This window comes from Ambystoma mexicanum, chromosome 1q (assembly GCF_040938575.1).
Source record: "Ambystoma mexicanum isolate Mex_15411 chromosome 1q, UKY_AmexF1_1, whole genome shotgun sequence".
Classification (NCBI taxonomy): Eukaryota; Metazoa; Chordata; class Amphibia; order Caudata; family Ambystomatidae; genus Ambystoma; species Ambystoma mexicanum.
Genome location: NC_090922.1, coordinates 817,575,661 through 817,594,241, shown reverse-complemented (window position 1 = coordinate 817,594,241; position 18,581 = coordinate 817,575,661). Strand labels below are relative to the sequence as shown.

General features: G+C 45.3%; 1 long non-coding RNA gene across 2 annotated transcripts in view; it reads left to right on the top strand.

Annotated features, from left to right (window-relative positions):
- LOC138521881 (uncharacterized) overlaps positions 1 to 18,581 on the top strand; it is a 237,632-nt gene that overhangs the window by 23,594 nt on the left and 195,457 nt on the right. For both annotated transcript variants that reach the window (XR_011283153.1, XR_011283152.1), the window contains exon 2: positions 11,514 to 11,847. This is a non-coding gene — a long non-coding RNA (uncharacterized lncRNA). The remainder of the gene's footprint in view (positions 1 to 11,513; positions 11,848 to 18,581) is intronic.

The following is an 18,581-nucleotide window of genomic DNA, read 5'->3' as shown; positions in this document are numbered from 1 at the left end:
CTGTGGCCTCTCAGGTACGGCGGCGAAGGAGACGACCTGGTGCCAGGCTGGCGCAGCCAAGCATCACCTCTGCTACCAACCTGTTGGGGATAGACCCCCAGGTATGCCAGAGGGACACTGGAAGTCTGCAGACTTTGAGGGCCCAACACCGTCCCCCAGGATACACGCTGTACTCAGTCAACAGCAAGTTCAAACTGCGGTTTATTACAGGCAAAACCAACAGGGATCAGTACAGGAACAGGAAAAAGCCATGCACATCTCGCTCTACCTCAGCTCGCAGGCTGGTTTTGCTACCCGTTTTCATCAGCATGACGTCACAACCTGGGCGCTTCTGTAGAAAACCTATGGGACCAAAGGATTGGGTATTGAGCATTCTACCACATATAGCGGACATTTTAGATGTTACTCTACTGGCCCTCGCATGTCAGGTGGCTGGCCTGGTCCATCCCCATGTCACTAACTATAACATTGTTGCAGTGTTGTGTACTTACCACTGGTTCTTGCTACTCACCCCTATGGTACTAAACTCTGATGTGCTCTAGCTGACGTCCCCAGGGCTGGGATCTGCAAAGGTTCTCAGATCACTGTGTACCTCTTCAAGGTAATAAGAATGACTATGTGTCTGCGTTGTAACTTTTGTTTTGCACCTTAGCTCATGAGAGTGCTCTCCTGATCGGCGCAACACTTGTTGCATATTGTTGCATACTTGTCGCTGTCTGTGTCTGGCTGCCTGGGACCAGTTCTCCTTTCCCACCGCTGATCGATGTCCATTGTCTGCCTCGGCCACGTCACATGTTCAGAGACCACAAATTTGAGCTGTGCAACTCTGCATTATGATGATTATGAGGATTTATTAGTCTTATCTGCAGCTGGTCCCTTTGTCTTCTGGGGATTAGAATGTCATGCATATCTCTTGGCCTTGGCTGCGGGTCCTGTCTCATACGTCTTGCGCTCTGTCCAGCCTGAATCAGCTCCGCTCGTCTCTTTCTCTGAAGCTCGAGGCCTGCTGTAATTTTCCTAAACCTTATAATGCGGGTTCTACAGTGTCCATGCTACTCTACATTTCCATGGGTTAGTCACACTTGGCTCTGTCAGGTCACATGGGTGCTCCTGCAGTTCCATAGGGTTGTTCGCATGTAAACATCTGCAAGCTCTGCTCAGGATCTCTTGTCTCTTGCGGTTTCTGTATTGCTGCGTTTGTCTAATGGCAAAATAATAAAAGCAATGACAGTATGTATATGTATCTGTCCTTTAACTTATAGAACTGTATACACATGTTCTTCATGTATTCGAGTGTGCTTCGTGTCTAACGCTGCTATGTCGTGGTGTCTCTAACAACGTTAGCAACATGGCTTCTTGGTGTCTAGTCCAAGCTGTCCATACAGGTGTCCTTAATCATAGCCTGTGGGTTTTCATACACACATGGATAGATCTGTATGTCCCTTGAGCGGTATGGGTGGCTGAGGGGATACCTTTCAACATATTTGTCAATCATGGCTCCAATTGAACCACCAGATAGCTGTAGCTTTCAGTATAATTTAGTCTAGTCTCCCCAACTAACAATACAGTTTGGGCGATTTTCCTTTGATTGAATAGCATCAGTTGTGTCTTTTCCTGTAATCCAACCCCCGGGCTATGTGAGGGGGAGGTCTCCCCTCACTGCCAGGGGGCTGGTTTACCTTCAGTTTCACGTCGGCGTGCGTAAAGCACGTCGGCGTGAAACTGAAAGTAAAATCACAGCAGCAGCCATTTTCGGCTGCTGCGTTGAAGAGAGAAGGTAAGAGACCTTCTTGCTCCGCCTCGATCTCCGGCTGTATTTCAAGCCGGAGATCGAGAGGCGGGTATCGTTGGAAAGGGGAGATTCTCCCGTTTACAACGATACCCATTGTGTGGCATTGCTGCCGCGGATCGGGTGCAAGGTGCGCGATCCGCGGGCAGCAATGCCACCGGATCAATACAGATCCGTTTGTGATGCGGGGGAGGGGGGGCTGATTACTAGGTAAGCGGCTCCCTTCCCCCCGTGGCCCCAAAGCATGGGGCCACAGCACCAGAGACCCCTGGGGGCAGATGATCACTGCCCCCAGGGGTGAAAAGAAAAAAAAAATCGAGGGAAGGGGGGAGGTGGGCAGGGGTTTGGGGCCCTGGGGCCCACTAGACCACCAGGTATATGGCAAAAAGTGGTGTCCTTGGAAAGGGGAGGTTCTCCCCTTTCCAAGGACACCATCTACATGAGGCATTGCTGGTCACGGATCAGCGCAGAGCGCTGATCCGTGGCCAGCTACCCACTTGGACCACCATGGATCCGTTTGTGAGTTGGGGGGAGGGGGGCTGCTTCAAGTAAGCAGCACTCTCCCCCCTCCCGGCCCCCAAAGCATGGGGGCACATGCATGTGAACCCTGGGGAAGATGGCTGACCATCTGCCCCCAGGGAATGTAAAAGAAAAAAAGAAATGAAGGGAAAAGGGGGTGGGGTAGGGGTGGGGGACGGGGGCCACTAGCCACCATGGATTATTTACTGAATTGGGGCCTAGGGTGTCGAAGCCAGCAAGGAAAACAGGGAACCCCATGCATTTCCCAAAAGAGGACACCCGTGGGAATGCGCAGAGGTCTTACTTGCGCGAAGCGGCCCAGAATTTATTACCCAGAACCCCAGACAAAGTGAACATTGTGTTTTTTCCCCACCAAATATCACACTTTGTCGGGGATTGTGGCTAATAAAAACTGGGGCAATTTGTGCAAGGCAGACTTCTGTGGATTCCCACGGGTGTCCTCTTCTGGAAAATGCATGGGGTTCCCTGTTTTCCTTGCTGGTTTCGACACCCTAGGCCCAAATCTGTAGGTTGCCCACATGAACAAAATGGGTAGTGGCGAAAGGCTTGGGGTTACCAGTGGGTTACCCTTTTCCTTTTGCGCCCCCGGTAGGTGCACCCACACAGGTGAGGTACCGTTTTCATCGAGACACGTGTGGGGACGGGGGAAGGTAGGCCACGTGTTGTTGGCGGTGTGTTTCGATGGGTGGCCAGAGCGAAATGCCTGAGGATTGTCTGCATTTCCAGCCAATTTCAGAGACATTTCCCTGTGTCCACTCACCGAAACACGTCGCCAACAACAGATGTCATACCTTCTTGTGTTCCCACAGGTGTCCCGACGAAAAAGGTACCTCACATGTGTGGGTGCACCTACCGGGGGCGCAAAAGGAAAAGGGTAACCCACTGGTAATCCGAAGCCTTTCGCCACAGCACAATTTGTTCATGTGGGCACCCTAGAGATTTAGGCCTAGGGTGTCGAAGCCAGCAAGGAAAACAGGGAACCCCATGCATTTCCCAAAAGAGGACACTCGTGGGAATGTGCAGAGGTCTGACTTGCGCAAAGCGGCCCAGAATTTAGTACCCAGAACCCCAGACAAAGTGAACATTGTGTTTTTTCCCCACCAAATATCACACTTTGTCAGGGATTGTGGCTAATAAAAACTGGGGCAATTTGCGCAAGGCAGACCTCTGTGGAGTCCCACGGGTGTCCTCTTTTGGGAAATGCATGGGGTTCCCTGTTTTCCTTGCTGGCTTCAACATCCTAGGCCCAAATCTGTAGGTTGCCCACATGAACAAAATGGGCAGTGTCGAAAGGCTTCGGGTTACCAGTGGGTTACCCTTTTCCTTTTGCGCCCCCGGTAGGTGCACCCACACATGTGAGGTACCGTTTTCATCGGGACACCTGTGGGAACGCGGGACGGTAGGCCATGTGTTGTTGGGGGCGTGTTTCGATGGGTGAGCCGAGCAAAATGTGCGGAAAATGCGTTTTTTTTCCCACATTTTGGACTTTGCGGGGTGTCTGGGTAATACATTCTGTGGCGATTTGCCCAAATCATACCTCTGTGGATTCCCACGGGTGTCCTCTTTTTTGAAAATGCATGGGGTTCCCTGTTTTCCTTGGTGGCTTGGACACCCGAGGCCCATATCTGTATGTTGTGCTGGTCGGCAGAGCGTCTGAAATTCCGGTCTGAAAACAGACTTGGGGTTACTTATGTTTTAGGCTTTCCCCCTGGCGGCCAGGTAAGTGCACCCACACATGTGAGGTACCATTTTCATCGGGACACCTGTGGGAACGCGGGATGGTAGGCCATGTGTTGTGTTTGTGTGGTTTTCATAACGTTTTGACCCATTTGCTGGTGCCCTTTGTCACACACCCCTTTCATTTCCCAAATGTGACCTACATTTAGTCGCTGCTTTAGGCACCATACTCTTTTGTAACCTGCACAAGTCACCTACCCTTGAAAAGTTCTGTCTGTGCTCTTTCAAAAAATGTATGCTTGCCGTTCCTCACCACATTGGTTTGCCGATTTACACATGCTAAGTGCGTCTGTTCAGGCCGTGAGCGTAAAACTCCTGTGTACCATGGCTCAGTGTTTGGCTTGTGGTATTGCTTGTTTTGTAAAACACTACAAAAAATGTGTGCTGTCCTAACTGCAAGAGTCAGGGGAATGAAGCGGAGCATTGCTTTTCTCAAAATTCATAGAAGCCATTGCCGTACCAAGCCAACCATGTTCAACACATTCCTTTTTTTTCGGTCATTTTCCTGCTTTTCCCCCAATCTATGGCAGTTTCCCCTACCTAGTTGTTGTCTGACCTATGCAAATCACCCCTTCCTAAACTTGGAATTTTGTCTAGAAATATATGCCTTTCCGTCCTCCAAATCGGCTTTCCTACCCTTTTCTTCCATTCCGTCCATGCATGTCCAATTGGCCAAAATGGGCAAAATTGCCTACCTCTCACAAAACGGTTGATAACCACATCAAAATAATTGTTTTCCGTTTCCACTCAACCTGTTCTTGAAAGCCAGGAAATTGGGGAATTCAGCACAGCAAACCATTCGTTCCTAGCTCTTACAAGGAAAAAACCACAGGCTACTTTGTACATCAGTTTATTGGCATTTTTTGAAAAAACCCAACATTTTCCCCCTTTTTGGCTATTTTCTCTCACCCCCCTACAGCAACCTAGGATTCCTGGGTGGCCTTACGACCGACTACATGTGGGGAAAAAAGGAGCCATATTTGGCCGAGATATCTCATGTAACAAAAAAGTTACAAGCCATTGAATGGCCACATACTGAAATCACCAAAAAAGGACGTATAGCAGCATCCCTTTCTCCAGTTGTGCTGTCAGAAGTCTTAACTTTATTTCAAAGGCACAAACTGCCTCAAACAGATCAGATATTAGATTTTGGCTTCCTTGCAACTTTAAACATGAATCATTGAGTCTCGGGAGGATAGCTGAGGGGCAACGCACTTGCCTTGGAAGCAAGGCGACACGAAGCAACACAGGTTCGATCCCCGGGTCTGCGCGTAGAAACCTCTGCGTATTAAGCATGTTATAAATAACCAATCATATCACATCATATATATCATACCATTTCAAATGGCCAGTCAGGCAGGTCAGAAAAGCAAAGTCAGCTACCCAGTAAATATCTTTGCATTCGTTATTGACCCCCCCCCCCCCGAATTAAAATTAAGAGTTGGGCTGTGTCACTTGCATCTGTGCCCTCATCAAGAGCAGTTGAAAAGAATTTGATATCCTTACATTGCATTTTCAGTTGGCTGTAAAAATTGTCAGCCGTGTCTACAATAAGCCGCTGGATACTTATCCGTGAAAGGGGAACATTTGTAAAAGCATCTTTTTTTTCTTTACACACTGCCTCACAAATCTCCATCAGGCAGTCTTTTACGACTTCCCCGTCTGTGAAAGGACATGCTGACCTTGCAATAAGCTGTGCAACCTTATAACTCGCAAAGGTGGCACATTCAGATTCTTTTTTTTCTGTTGCTTAGTCAGCTGTGTTTTTAGCTCCCCAGCTTTCTTAACTCTCGCTTCCCCCTGCAAATCCTTATATTGTGAATGTTTTGCTTCACAATGGCGGCAGATGTTATAATCCTTCCTTGGGGACTGCTATGCGCTCGAGACAAATGAGACACAAGTACACATAAGGTATTTATTTTATTTCACATGCTTATCGAGTGCCGAAAGCCTGCGGGCATCAGGCCGCAAAACACAAAACATGTAATGAAGACAAGATTAAGACAATCTAGCAGAGTTAACAGGCTATCCGGAAGTCTGGTATTAAATATTTAAACAGGTAAGTTTGAAGGTGCTTTCTGAAAACCCAGTAGCTGGATTCAAGTCGGAAGGTTAGAGGCAGTTTATTCCAATGCTGGGCTACCAGCACGGGAAAAGCACTATCCAATCCAGTAACTTGACTGTAGGAGGGGACAGAGATCCGACCTTTTGCTTCTGACCTCAGTGACCGATTCAGAGTGTATCGTAGAATCTTTTCCTTGAGGTATACTGGCGCAGCGCCGTGCATGCACCTGTGCACTAGACTCAAGGATTTAAAGTGGACCTGACCTTGATCTTGAGCCAGTGCAGTGCTTTCCTTCCCTCGGAAATGTGGTCTCTTTTCTTGATACCTTTAATAATGCATACAGCATTATTTTCCATAATCTGGCATCTCTCTAAACATTTCTTCGTAGCCCCGAGCATAAGGGAATTGCCATAGTCCAAATGGGACAAAATGGTGGCCCTTGCAATGGTGGCAGTATTCTCTTCACTCAGCAACGGGCAGATGGATCTCAGTAGTCAGAGATAATAAAAGTTGTTCTTATGTAGTAAATTCACCTGCGCCTCTACACCCAGAGATGCCTCTATGATCATCCTGAGGGTTTTAACCTTCTCTGACACTTGTATATAAGTGTCTTTAATATAGAAGGACTCATAATCTGCCCCTAATTTAGCTCTTGCTTGACGGGTGCCAAAGATCATCATCTCCGTCTTTTTACTGTTTGGGCACATCCAATTGCCCTCCATCCATTTTTCTATAATGTTGTATAATGGTGAAATTTTAGCACTCCCTGTAAAATGGTCACCATCCAGTTCCATCACCAATTGGGTATCATTGACATAGTTTGTAAAAAATGCGCTGACGCTTTCCAATAACTCACACAGACATTGCATGTATAAGTTAAAAAGGAGGGGAGATAAGATAGCTCCTTGTGGAACCCCATAGCTTATGTGGGCTGCCTTTGAAAATGTTCCCCCCAATGTATTTTTGCCTTACGGTCAGCCAAAAAGGATGTCAACCATGCCAATGCTTCCTTGGAGCAACCAGCCATTTTATCCAGGACCTGCTGTAATAATTGGTGTTCCACTAGATCAAAGGCCGCACCTAGGTCCAAGAGCATTAGTAGCCCTGTCTTACCCCTATCGAGAATGCCAAGCATGAAAGTGTGGAGGTCCAGCATAGCGGTCTCCATGCTGTGTGCAGCACAGAAACCCGATTACTGGTCGTGCAAGATGGAATTAGCTTCTACATGTTTCTGAAGTTGAGTTGTTGCTATTTTATCCAGGACCTTAAGAATAAAATTGCAATTTGTAATAGGACGCAAGTTGCCTTGGTCCTTATGATCTAGGCATGGCTTCTTAATGAGGGGAGTGCTAGTGACTTCCTTAATGAACTTAAGTACTATACCTTCTTGAAATGAGGCAGTGACTATTTTGGTCAGAACTGGTGAAAACATTTCTTTTTTAGGGTTGGACTCGATTAAAAAAAACTTCTCAGTCCGCTCATCCTTAAATTGATGGTGCTCCTGGTCAATCTTTCCTTTTTTTAACTGCACTGAACATTGGCAGGGACGACTCTGGGGAACAAACAGTGATGCAATGCACCCTGGGACCTGTGTACTGAGATGGAGTACCAACAGTAAAGGGCAGGTTGAATGGTACTTCGGGGAAGATACAAACTCCACTGTTATGCTCGCACAACAACGGTCCAAGTCTAGAGTATATACAAATGATATACTTTTTAAAGAAGCCTAGAAGCGAGAAAGAACAAGATCAGATAAAGAACATAGCCTTGCTAGCATACCTTTTCATGCACTTATTAACAGATACATCCTTCAAGAATAGTGGGCTGCATAGCATATCAAACTGCTATGTTTGAGATTTAGGTGGTGAATGCAGGGATTGGCTGGCCCCACTATAGTAGCCATTTGAAATTGTGGCAGAGCTGCGCCATACAAATTCCACCTTTGAAACAAACATTGAGCCAGAGCACAAAATGTAGAAACCGGCACATATGCACTGTCAGAAGCCTCAACTTTCTAGAAAAGTCATTTTTGCAAAACTAAAACTGCCATAAGATGTACATGCCCTGGAAAGTTAGTGTTCAATATAGGAGAGCAGTGGCGGGGACAGTGTGGAGCAGCACTACCGCAGCCTTCTGTGTTAATGCTTCAAACTTACTTAGACAGTGTTCTTTCTATAGGGATGGATATTTGCAGTTCTTTCCATTTAGTTATTGCATTTGGTCTGTTTAATTAAAGTATTCATATTGTATTGACCCTTGATTGGACATTCGGTTATTTTGGACTGCGATACTTTGCTGTTTGGGTTGGCCATACTCTTGGGAGTGAAGCCTTTGTTGGGTCAGGTTTCAACAAAAGGTGAAGGAGGTACATCTCTTAACTTTGTCTGTTTTAGCTTTATGTTGTGCAAAGAGCCACGCAGAAAACCCAAGCTACTGTAGTGTCACAAGAAACAGATTTTACCTGGTCGGGAGTCTGAAGGCTACATTTTTCCCAGTTTGTAGGCTGACTGCATGAAGGTGGATTCAGGCACTTTCTTGATCGGTCCCCTGTCTGCTGCCTAGTCTATCTGAATTGGAAGTTGGGATCGCAACCTGGAGAAGCAGATAATAGCAGGAATGAGCTTTTGCTTCCCACACGAAGCTGGGCTGTTGCACATGGAGGCTTCAGCCATTGGCACTGTTCAGTGGGAAATGTTTTGTGAAGGATGAAACTGTCCCAGAAGGCATCTCCGGATAGGAATGGGGAATGTTATCATGTATGTAGATATGCGAAGTGATGCACCAGGGGAAACCTTCTGCCCAAAATCGTACCATTTGATGGAAGTGATGAACCCATGACTTAGTTACCCACTATCTCCTTCTCCATTACAACACATTTCCCAAGTGACCAGTGGAGAAAAAAAGAAAAGTACCGAGTATGCTCCATACAATGACTATAACATTTCTGAGAAATGGCATTGGCAGTGACCCTTGAGAGGAGGGGGGCATCATATGCACCTGCCTAACAATCCCTCCACCGCCTGAGGGTTAGTGAGTTGAAGTTTAAGGACACCAGAGATATTTTCTTCTCCCACGGTTACAAATCTAGGCCCCACCAGTAGCCATTTCCTGTGTCAAACACGCGCTTTACATTTGCAAGAACCTCCTAGCTATGGATGACAGAATGAAACAATACTCATACAGTTAAAGACTGTTTGTTTAAGTTAGCATGGTACAAGGATGGCCAAGGACTTCACAGATTTTTGTTACCAGGGCCAGAAAATGGGAACGGTTTGGATGAAAATGACCCGACCCCACCCCCCATATGAGCATACACGGGGCATACACAGATTAACAAGCATACATACATACAGACACGACCCCCCACATCCCGCATCTCAACATACACGGGCCATACACAGAATAACAAGCATACAGGCAGTGCAGAGAGACAGACCCAACAACCCCCCACCCCCAAATATGTACTTACCAGAGTGGACAAGCTTCAAGGCAGACGCAGGCAGGCTAGCTGGATTGCCTGGCAAGGTTTTGCAGTGGCAAGCAGGATTCTTATACTCCGGCTGGCGTGGCAGGCTGAAATGCCTTCCAGCATCAAGCCTTATTGACCACGCCAGGCGTAGTGCTGGCCATCCATTGGTTCGGCACACACGCACCACGTAAATTTGTAAGAGCTATGTGGTGTGTGTGCACTGAGCCAATGCTGGTCAGTGTTTCCTCTTGCCCGGAAGACGAACAAAGACTTTCCTAATGGAGGGCGGCCGATGCTGCTTGCAGGCCGCACTCCATTAGGAAATTCTTTAACCCTGGCGGACCGATTAAAACTGGCCATAAGTTGTGCACCCGCGATCTAAAGTCTACAAACAGTACACATAGGCCGGGTCTGGGTTCCTAGAATGGGGAAATACCGGGCCATTCCGACCTTGGAGGGCCCAGTATTTCCCCATTCCAGGAACCCATCCCCATTCCCATTAGAGCCGCCATAGGGCTCAATGGGAATGGGGAGCATGCTAACAACGGGCCTGTTAATGACGGGCCCGTTGTTAGCATGCTGGTCTGCTCGCAGGACCCACTAAGGATGCCTGGTAAAATCAGGCATCCTTGGCGGGTCCTGCAAGGAGAAATCGTAATGAGGCGGTAGGGAGTTAACGGGGCCGGCAGCTCTACTGGCACCATTAAACCCTACCATGAATCTCGTAATGACCCCCATAATGTCTTCTAGTGTGTAGCCATTTTTCCCAAGATAGATGCAATCAGGTGTGAAGAGAGTAGCAAATAGATGAAAGCATGACCAGTTCAGACAAACGCAGAAAACAAAAGTCAAATTGAAGGTGGGTAACCATTTTTGTATTTATGGGATTTCAAAGGGGGTCGACTTGGCGAGTGTATAAAAGTGTTTAGAATAGGCAAACAATGTAGTTTTATGATATAATATGAAGGCACATAGTAAGAATTGGTGTTATAGTTAGTCTAGAAAAACAGGGGTAGACTAGATTAAGTATAGTGAGATAAGGAGGAGATATTGTGCAGCGAAACGCTTCTGTTTGTCTTAACAGGATGAAAGCAAAGCACAGAAGAAAAAGACCATGGTCCAACATAATTGTGAGAAAGATGGAGAAGCAAAAGAATGAAGCATTTACAGCATAGCGGCAAGCATTTACAGCATAGCAGCAAGCACATGCAGCAAAGCAGAGAATTAAACATCAGTCCTAGCATCATATCAAATTAATGAGAAAATGTGATAATTTTGTGCACCAAGAAGTTAGGGAAAGCATGGATCCCTGATAAAAGATATCCTCTTCTGCTACGGATGCGCCGAGAAGATGTAGAAAAACAATGAGATGTTCTTTTATTATTATTTGTTTTAAAAAATGTGTTGTTCAATGTTTTCAGCACCTCTTCATCTGAAAATGTCGATCTAGAGGAAAGATAAAAAAGTCCCCTGAAGGGACAGTGATTGTATATATAAAAAGGAAGCCCTGAAGACATAAGGGCAGATAAAATAAGACAGACAAATACATTCATTGCCTAAAGATTTTATGACAATTGAATATGCTTATTGTAAACAAATCAGGTGCCAGCAGGCTGACCATACAGTAGAATAATTGTGAAAAAAGGGGAGCGAATTAGTAGGTTTGTATACACAGAACTAAATTGTCTGATATCTTTGTCTAGGAGGCAGGTATGTCCAGAAAATGTTTAATTATAGCTTTTTCTAGGAGGTAGGGTGTTCAGAAAATAGGATAATATAGATTGTTTAGAAGGCAGGTAAATTTCAATAGAACCCACTAAAAGGGATTTAAGGGGATGAGTTGACAAGAAATGTACTGATAAATAGAGACATACTTATTTTGCAATGAAAACTCATTCAGTTTTATATTACAGATAGACAACGAGGGACCTGTATGCCTCAGAAAATTGAAAAGGAGAGAAGTCACTGAGGAACCCAACGAAAAGCCCTGTTAAAGTAACCATTTGTCTGAATGTTTCTGCAAAAGACTCCCCCATCCTTGTGTTGCCTTGCTAAAATGCCCTCTCTTTTGGACTTATTCAACGAAAATCTGAACAATGTATATGAGTGCTCTATGGAAAGAAAAGACACTGAAATGCGAAAGGACTGGCCTTTTGAAATAAAGGGTCCAAGGACTTGCTACAAGGCATCCAAAAAAAAGAGGACAAAATCGACAGGACACAGATGGTCCGCGGATGCCAAACCGAGGTGAGTCGGGTGGAAGATATGCGAGGGGAAAATGTATTGATGAGAAGAAAAATACATTTTATGAACACTGAAAATATGCCTGGGCAAGAGAATGGAAGCAAGGGAAAATGTCATGGGGTGGGAGTAGCAGAAAGGATGTGGAATATGAGCCACGATATGGACAAAATGTATGAAGACAATGAGCTAATGGGTTACCTCAAAGATTGACCGAACTCTTGAGTCATAGTGGCTGTAAAATTATCTGAGGCATATAGTTCATTTTAAATAAATTGGGGAATAGAGGTGGGGCTCAGATAGAAGTAAATACAAGTAATTTATAGGGACACATACTTGTTTAGACTAGGAGAGTATAATGTGTTAGTACTGACATTGTAGAAATGTGTTAGGATACCTTTCAGATTGAAGGACATTATCTATGGAAAAGGGTAATTAGGTCAGAAATGTGTAGGTACATTGAAAATTGAGGAGGGTGGACATGGTGTAGTTGTAAGTATTGAGTAGATGACTAAATACTATACAGAGGGGGGAGTGTAAAGGGATGAGTACCCCCGCCCTCAAACTGAATGAGGAGTAGGTAGACCCCCTCTACCTCAAACCAATTGATGATAAATTATTTGGGTGATCAGTGACTCTAAATGGTGTAGAAATCAGAATTGTAGTGTTTCACAGGAAAGCTCTTTAAGGGATGATTTAGTTTATGAAGTCCGAAAGTTATGTGGGGTAGAGAATGTGTCAGGTAGTAAATGTTATGATATATTATTAAAGAATCTAGGTCCAAATCGGAGCAGGTCACAAGTTTTAGGCAAAATTGGGGATGGTCAGGTATTTCATAATTGATCCGCCATTTTGGGTTTTGTGACAAGGTCAGGCACTTTAAAATGGATACTTGCTTTAGCAGACAAAATGGTTGAGTTGTGCTAACTCATTATGACCTCACTGGACAGTTTTTTTTATAAAGGTTCATGTAGGGGGCACTGGTAGGGGGAATGGGTGAGTAGAACAGTCTAGACTAGGTCTGAGTGGCAGATAGGCCAGTGAATCACAAGTAGAAAGAGGAACAGCACATTTATCATGCCATATCATGCCATGTAAATCAATGAATCACAGACAGGAAAGGGGCTGTACTTATGATCAGGCCATTAGCTCTCCTCCCTAGAGTGTATATAAGGAGGGACATTTTATAACTTTTAGCAGCGTCCCAGAGATGTTTCTGATGCTGTATCCTGTGTATCCTGTGTCATGCCTTCTGTAAGAAACAAAACCTGATGACTTCCTGAAACCAGTCTGAGTGTCCTGCTTTGCTTCAGAGTGTCTTCATGACCCCGAAAATGCCAAGGCCCAGAGAGTGGGGCTGGTGGGACCCTCATGAACATTAATATCCTATTAACCAGAGAACAGCTCTAAAATCTCTTTTGGTCTTGGGGGTTGGTGTATCTAAGACAGCTTTTACCTTCTCATGTTGGGGCTGTACATTTCCATTCCCTAGAAAGAAGCCAAGGTATTTTACGGCTGACTGGGCTAATCTGCACAGAGGACTTTTATGGTGGTATAAAGAGATGGTCCTCCCAAGTTTTACCATAAATGATGATATCGTCAATATAAGCTCCACAGAAATCGGAATAGGGTTGTAGGATTTGATCCATGAGACGTTGGAAAGTGGCTGGCGTCCCGTGTAAATCAAAAGGAAGGACTTTAAATTGAAATAGTCCTATAGGTGTTGAAAACGCGTCCTTTTCCTCATCCGGGCCAGATACAGTTACTTGCCAGTACCCTTTGGTTAAATCTAGGGTAGATAGAAAGGTGGCTGCTCCGAATTTATCAATTAGCTCATCAATGCGTGGCATGGGATAAGCATCAATGTCTGAAATTACATTAACTTGATGGAGGTATATGCAGAATCTCCAGGAAAAGTCAGGTGACCAATATGATAGGAGAGGACCATGGGCTTGAAGAGGGCTCAATAATATTGTCTTTCAACATTTAGTTGACTTCCTCAATTATTATATGTTTTCAGGCTTCTGGAAGTCTATATGGTTTTAAATGAACCACTTTACCTTTAGGTGTTCTAATATAATGGTATGTGCCTTTAACTCTTCCTGGTTTTTCTGCGAATACATCGGAAATGAGACTACTACATCTTTTAGATCTTCTTGTTGTTGGATAGATAGCTTGGGAGTGATTAAGTTAAAGTTATCTATTTCTTCAGGAACCAGAGAGACTAGTACTTTGGCATGGGCAGCTGACAGGTTCTCTTTCCACTCTTTCAAGTGATTTACATGATACAAATGGACCTTCGGTTTTCTTTCCGGTAGGGCTACTTGATTAGTACAGGTTCCCTCCCATTCATTCTATTATCTTATAAGGTCCATGCGACTTGCAGACAAGTTTGTTTTCTGAGGTGGGTAAGAGGACCAGTACTTTTGGTCCTATGGAGAATTATCTTAAATTCACTTTTTTGTCATGAGTGGATTTGTGTTAGCTCTGAGCCTTTCCCATATGAGTACAAACTAAGTCTCGAACCAATTTCATATATTCTCTCATTCTGGTGGCGGTTTGCGAGATGGGAATGGGGACCTCCTCCCGTTCTTCTCAGGTTTCCCGGAGCATCTCCAGGACATCTCAGAGCAGTTCAAAGGAAGAGACCGGTGGAAGCCTGGGGGGTTTTGCTCACTGCAAATAGTGCCCACTGGATCATTCAGTCCCAGTCCTTTCCGTCCTCTGGTCTACCAATTTTCGAAAGATTAGTTTCAGGGTTTTATTGAATCTTTCTACCAAGCCATCAGTTTGGGGATGGTACACAGAAATTTGCAAGGTGTTAACATGGAGTAGCTCTTTAACTTCGGCCTTAAGCTTATTCATACAATTAGAACCCTGATCTGTTAGTATTTCCTTGGGAAAGCCGATCCTGGAGAAATACGGTCGAAGATTTTTAAGGATCTGCTGTGTGGTATTATTTCGCATTGGGAATGCCTCCGGATATCAGGTCATAATCCACAATCACAAGGACATATTTATTGCCTAATCTAGATATCTCTAGAGATCCAATTATGTCCATACCGATTCTTGAAAAGGGATCTTCTATGATCAGCAACGGGTTCAGAGGGGCAAGTAATGGGATGTGCATGCTGGTCTTTGACATATTTCGCACGTCTGGATGAAGGTTTTAATATCGGCATGGATACCTGGCCAGTAAACATTCCCACTAATATGTGCCTGGGTTTTAGATTGTCCTAAATGCCCCCTGGTAAAATGGGAATGCGCGATCTCCAGTACAACCTTTCGATGGCTCTTGGGTACTACCAACTGTGTTTTTACTAATCCTTCATAGATGTCTCTCTTCAGCAATCCTTATTTTAAGAAGAAAAAGGGACTTCCTTTCTCTAAGCCTTCTCCTTCCAGAATTACTTGTAGAAAAGCTTTAACGAGAGCTGGATCATTTCAATGAGTGAAGGCAGGAATAGATGGTGGGCTCTTCCCCCTTCCTTTCTTCAATGTTAAAAGATTTATCAGCTTTCCCAAAGCATAAGTTACCTCTTTCTGTTTCATCAAGTTCACTATCTTTAAAATGATGGAATAGAGCTCTTTCCAAAGTTCTCTGGGCAATTTGATCTCCATGACGTACCTCAAAAGGGATCGCGCCATGATTCTGTAAGAGAACCTTCACATTTCCCTGGAATTCGTAATCAATAATGCCTGCTAAAATGTCTATCCCAAATTTCCATGCTAGGCTTGATTTTGGGGCCAATCGTATGTAGCACCCCATAGGGGATATCAAAACCAAGTCCGTAGGAATCATTCCTCTTTTCCCAGGGGGTATAATAGCTTCCCTACTGCTACAGATATCAAACCCTACTGATTCCATGGTCGCGATGGAAGGGCCAGAGGCTCTCTGACTAAGAGTTGAAATTGTAGAGTGCCCCACTTAGTTTCAATTGAGTAACATTCCACTACTGACACCATGTATAAGGAACTCATGGTGGCAACAGTAAAGACAGACACAAGTGATCACAGTTCAAGTGTGTTTATTAAACTGTATAATAAGTAGGTTGGAAAAACACTTAATCTAAACCTAAATCTAAGATGGGAGTAAGCTATGACCATCAAATAATAAGGCAGTCCAAGGGGCTATTGTCAATCTTTATGACTAAATACAAAAGGGTATGGGATAGTGTTCACAAGAAAGAAAGTGTTCTCAAATGATAAGTCAGGATATGGTAGCTGGGGTCTGCCTTTCCCACGTTTCCCAGGCGGGACTCCAGAGCTCAGAAAAAGTCTCTTTCCTTCGAAGACCTGATGTGTTCAAAATAATAAACAGAAAGTCTGATTACACTAGGGTGATGGTTCTTCACCCCTCGGTCTCCCTCTTCCAGGCTCAGACCCCTCTCAAAAGTCAGCCCCCCTTCGTCGGGTTCACTATGGCTTTTGTTCACAATGTACATTGGGCATCATGCTTTGCCCCGTTCTACCGGCATCCCTCCGTCAGGCTCACGTTTGCCAGTATCTTCTACTTTCTTATTATGCAGGATTCACGTCCCTTAGTTTTCCAATGGTTTGTCGGTCAAAGACTTTTGACTGTATAGCCGATTTTGCTAGACCCCTCTATGACCCCTTTGACCTTTTCTTTCGGCTTTCCAAACACCTTCTGGTATCGGTAGTTTCAACAATGGGGGAATTAACCAGAATCTCTTGAATGAGCACCCATGTGGTTCTGGTCTCCTGTGCAGCTGGTTTTCTCCTTTTGGAGTTCTTTGATTTTCCCTCAATTTGCCATTTACAACTTTCGTTCAGCACAGTTCGCTTTCTTATCAGTTCTCCCCTCGACTCACCGGCTGTAATGAACCGCTTGGCATTTCGTGTCTCTGCAGTCAAGGACGGTACCACGGTAGCAAGTGTATCTCCCTGTCCTGCTTATCAGAGTAGGAGGACTTTGTGTACCGTTGACATGTGCTGCAACACACACTGGCTATTGTTTGCAGTCTTACGATTCCTTTCATGGAGGCTTCGCAGGTCTGGGTTGGAAAGGTCGCTTCTCTCCTTGTTGCCCCTTCGGTTCTAGCCACCTTTCTCCTCCTCTTGAATTGCCATACTGGGATAGCTGTGTCATCGTGCGGTCTGCCTTGCTCGTAGTGTGCTCTCGTGCTCCAACTTTTATGCCTCTGGAGAAGGGAAAGGGCCATCAGGTGTGTGTGATTCTGGTCAATTTCCTGACTTTGCCTGACACTTGTATTGGGACGTGTCACGTAAACAGCTCTGGTGTTAGTCCGTTGTATTTCGTGGTATGCAAAAGTATTCCTGTCAGAAAAGGGGGGTAGTGTTTCTAGTATCCTACGTGGTAGAATGGGGAAAAGCTGTTGGAAGAAGGGGGATACCGCGTCTCACCCGTCAGTGTCCCACTTCCACTCCCAACAACCCCCCCATACAGGTGATCCTCCCTCACTGCTGCACCCCCAGGAACTGGATCCAATAGCGATGAATGTGTCCTGGCCACCTGGATGACAGATCCCCAGGGACCAGTCAGGGAGACACCTTCAGGTTTCTCACACCACCTAGACACCCATAACAAGGAATGTGTATTGAGGTAAGCATCCAGCCTTTCAGCACACCACACTGCATTCATGTCAGTTACAGGTAGGGCTGGCTCATTCATTGTGTCACACACACAGAAACCAGACACTCATAACAGGGAATACATATTGATCACACACTCCATTCACACAGGTCCCACCCCAATGGTGTACCCACAACATACAGTTACGGGGAAGGCTCCAGCAAGTCTGGCCTAGACTTTCCCACAAGATCATATATGGGTCTTCCACCCAAAAGCCATTCAGGGGAAGGGACAGAGTCAGGGCTTCCCAGGACTTTGGGGAGTCATGGTAACAGGCAATAGACACCAAGAGGCCCCAGGGGCTATCTTTCCTTCTATCAGGAATCCACTGATTCCTATGGCAAGGTCTGGGTATCCCAAAATGGGGGATACTTAGAACTCCTGTCGCATCAGCATGAAGTTGCCACCAGCCCATACCCTGTTCTGTGGGTTACACAAAGGTGCCCACAAACATACACTAGCCCCACCCACGGGTGCCATAAAGGTATCCCAAGGGTCTTTGTTCACCACAAACATAAAGAGAGAGCTGATCTGCCAGGGGTCCCATCTGGACTCCTGTGCAGAAAGTAACACAGAACACACATGATAAGGGAGTAGAGGACAAGGACAGGGAGGCCCTGTCCCTCCAATGCATTTCCAGCATCACAGGCCCCCAACCCCAATCATCATAGCCCCAACACAGACCCAATCCCCAAAGCCCACCCAATACTCAAACCCTAGAGTATCCAGCAGGCCCAATCCCCATAATCCCTTCCAGATCCAATAACCATAGCCACCAAACCCTAGATCAAATCACAATAGACCCCCAGATGCAATCACCTTAGCGAAGTTTACTTAAGAACCCAAAGCTTCCCCAACCACCAGACCTGAACTCCATAGCCCCCAAGAAACAAGCATTAGTTAACTCAATATTGAGCTTTTATACTCTGCCAAATAACCATCATAGTGTTCTCAAGGTGCCTTTCCTGGTCCAAAATGTTAGGGTGTATTTTGTCCCTACACAGCGGTCATCAGATATTAGTCTGCTGAGGAAAATAAAAATAGGGGATTAGTGATAGACAAGGTATAGAACAAAGGATAGAAAGAATGGACGGGAACTTGAACTTAGGGAAAGAGTGAGTAGATA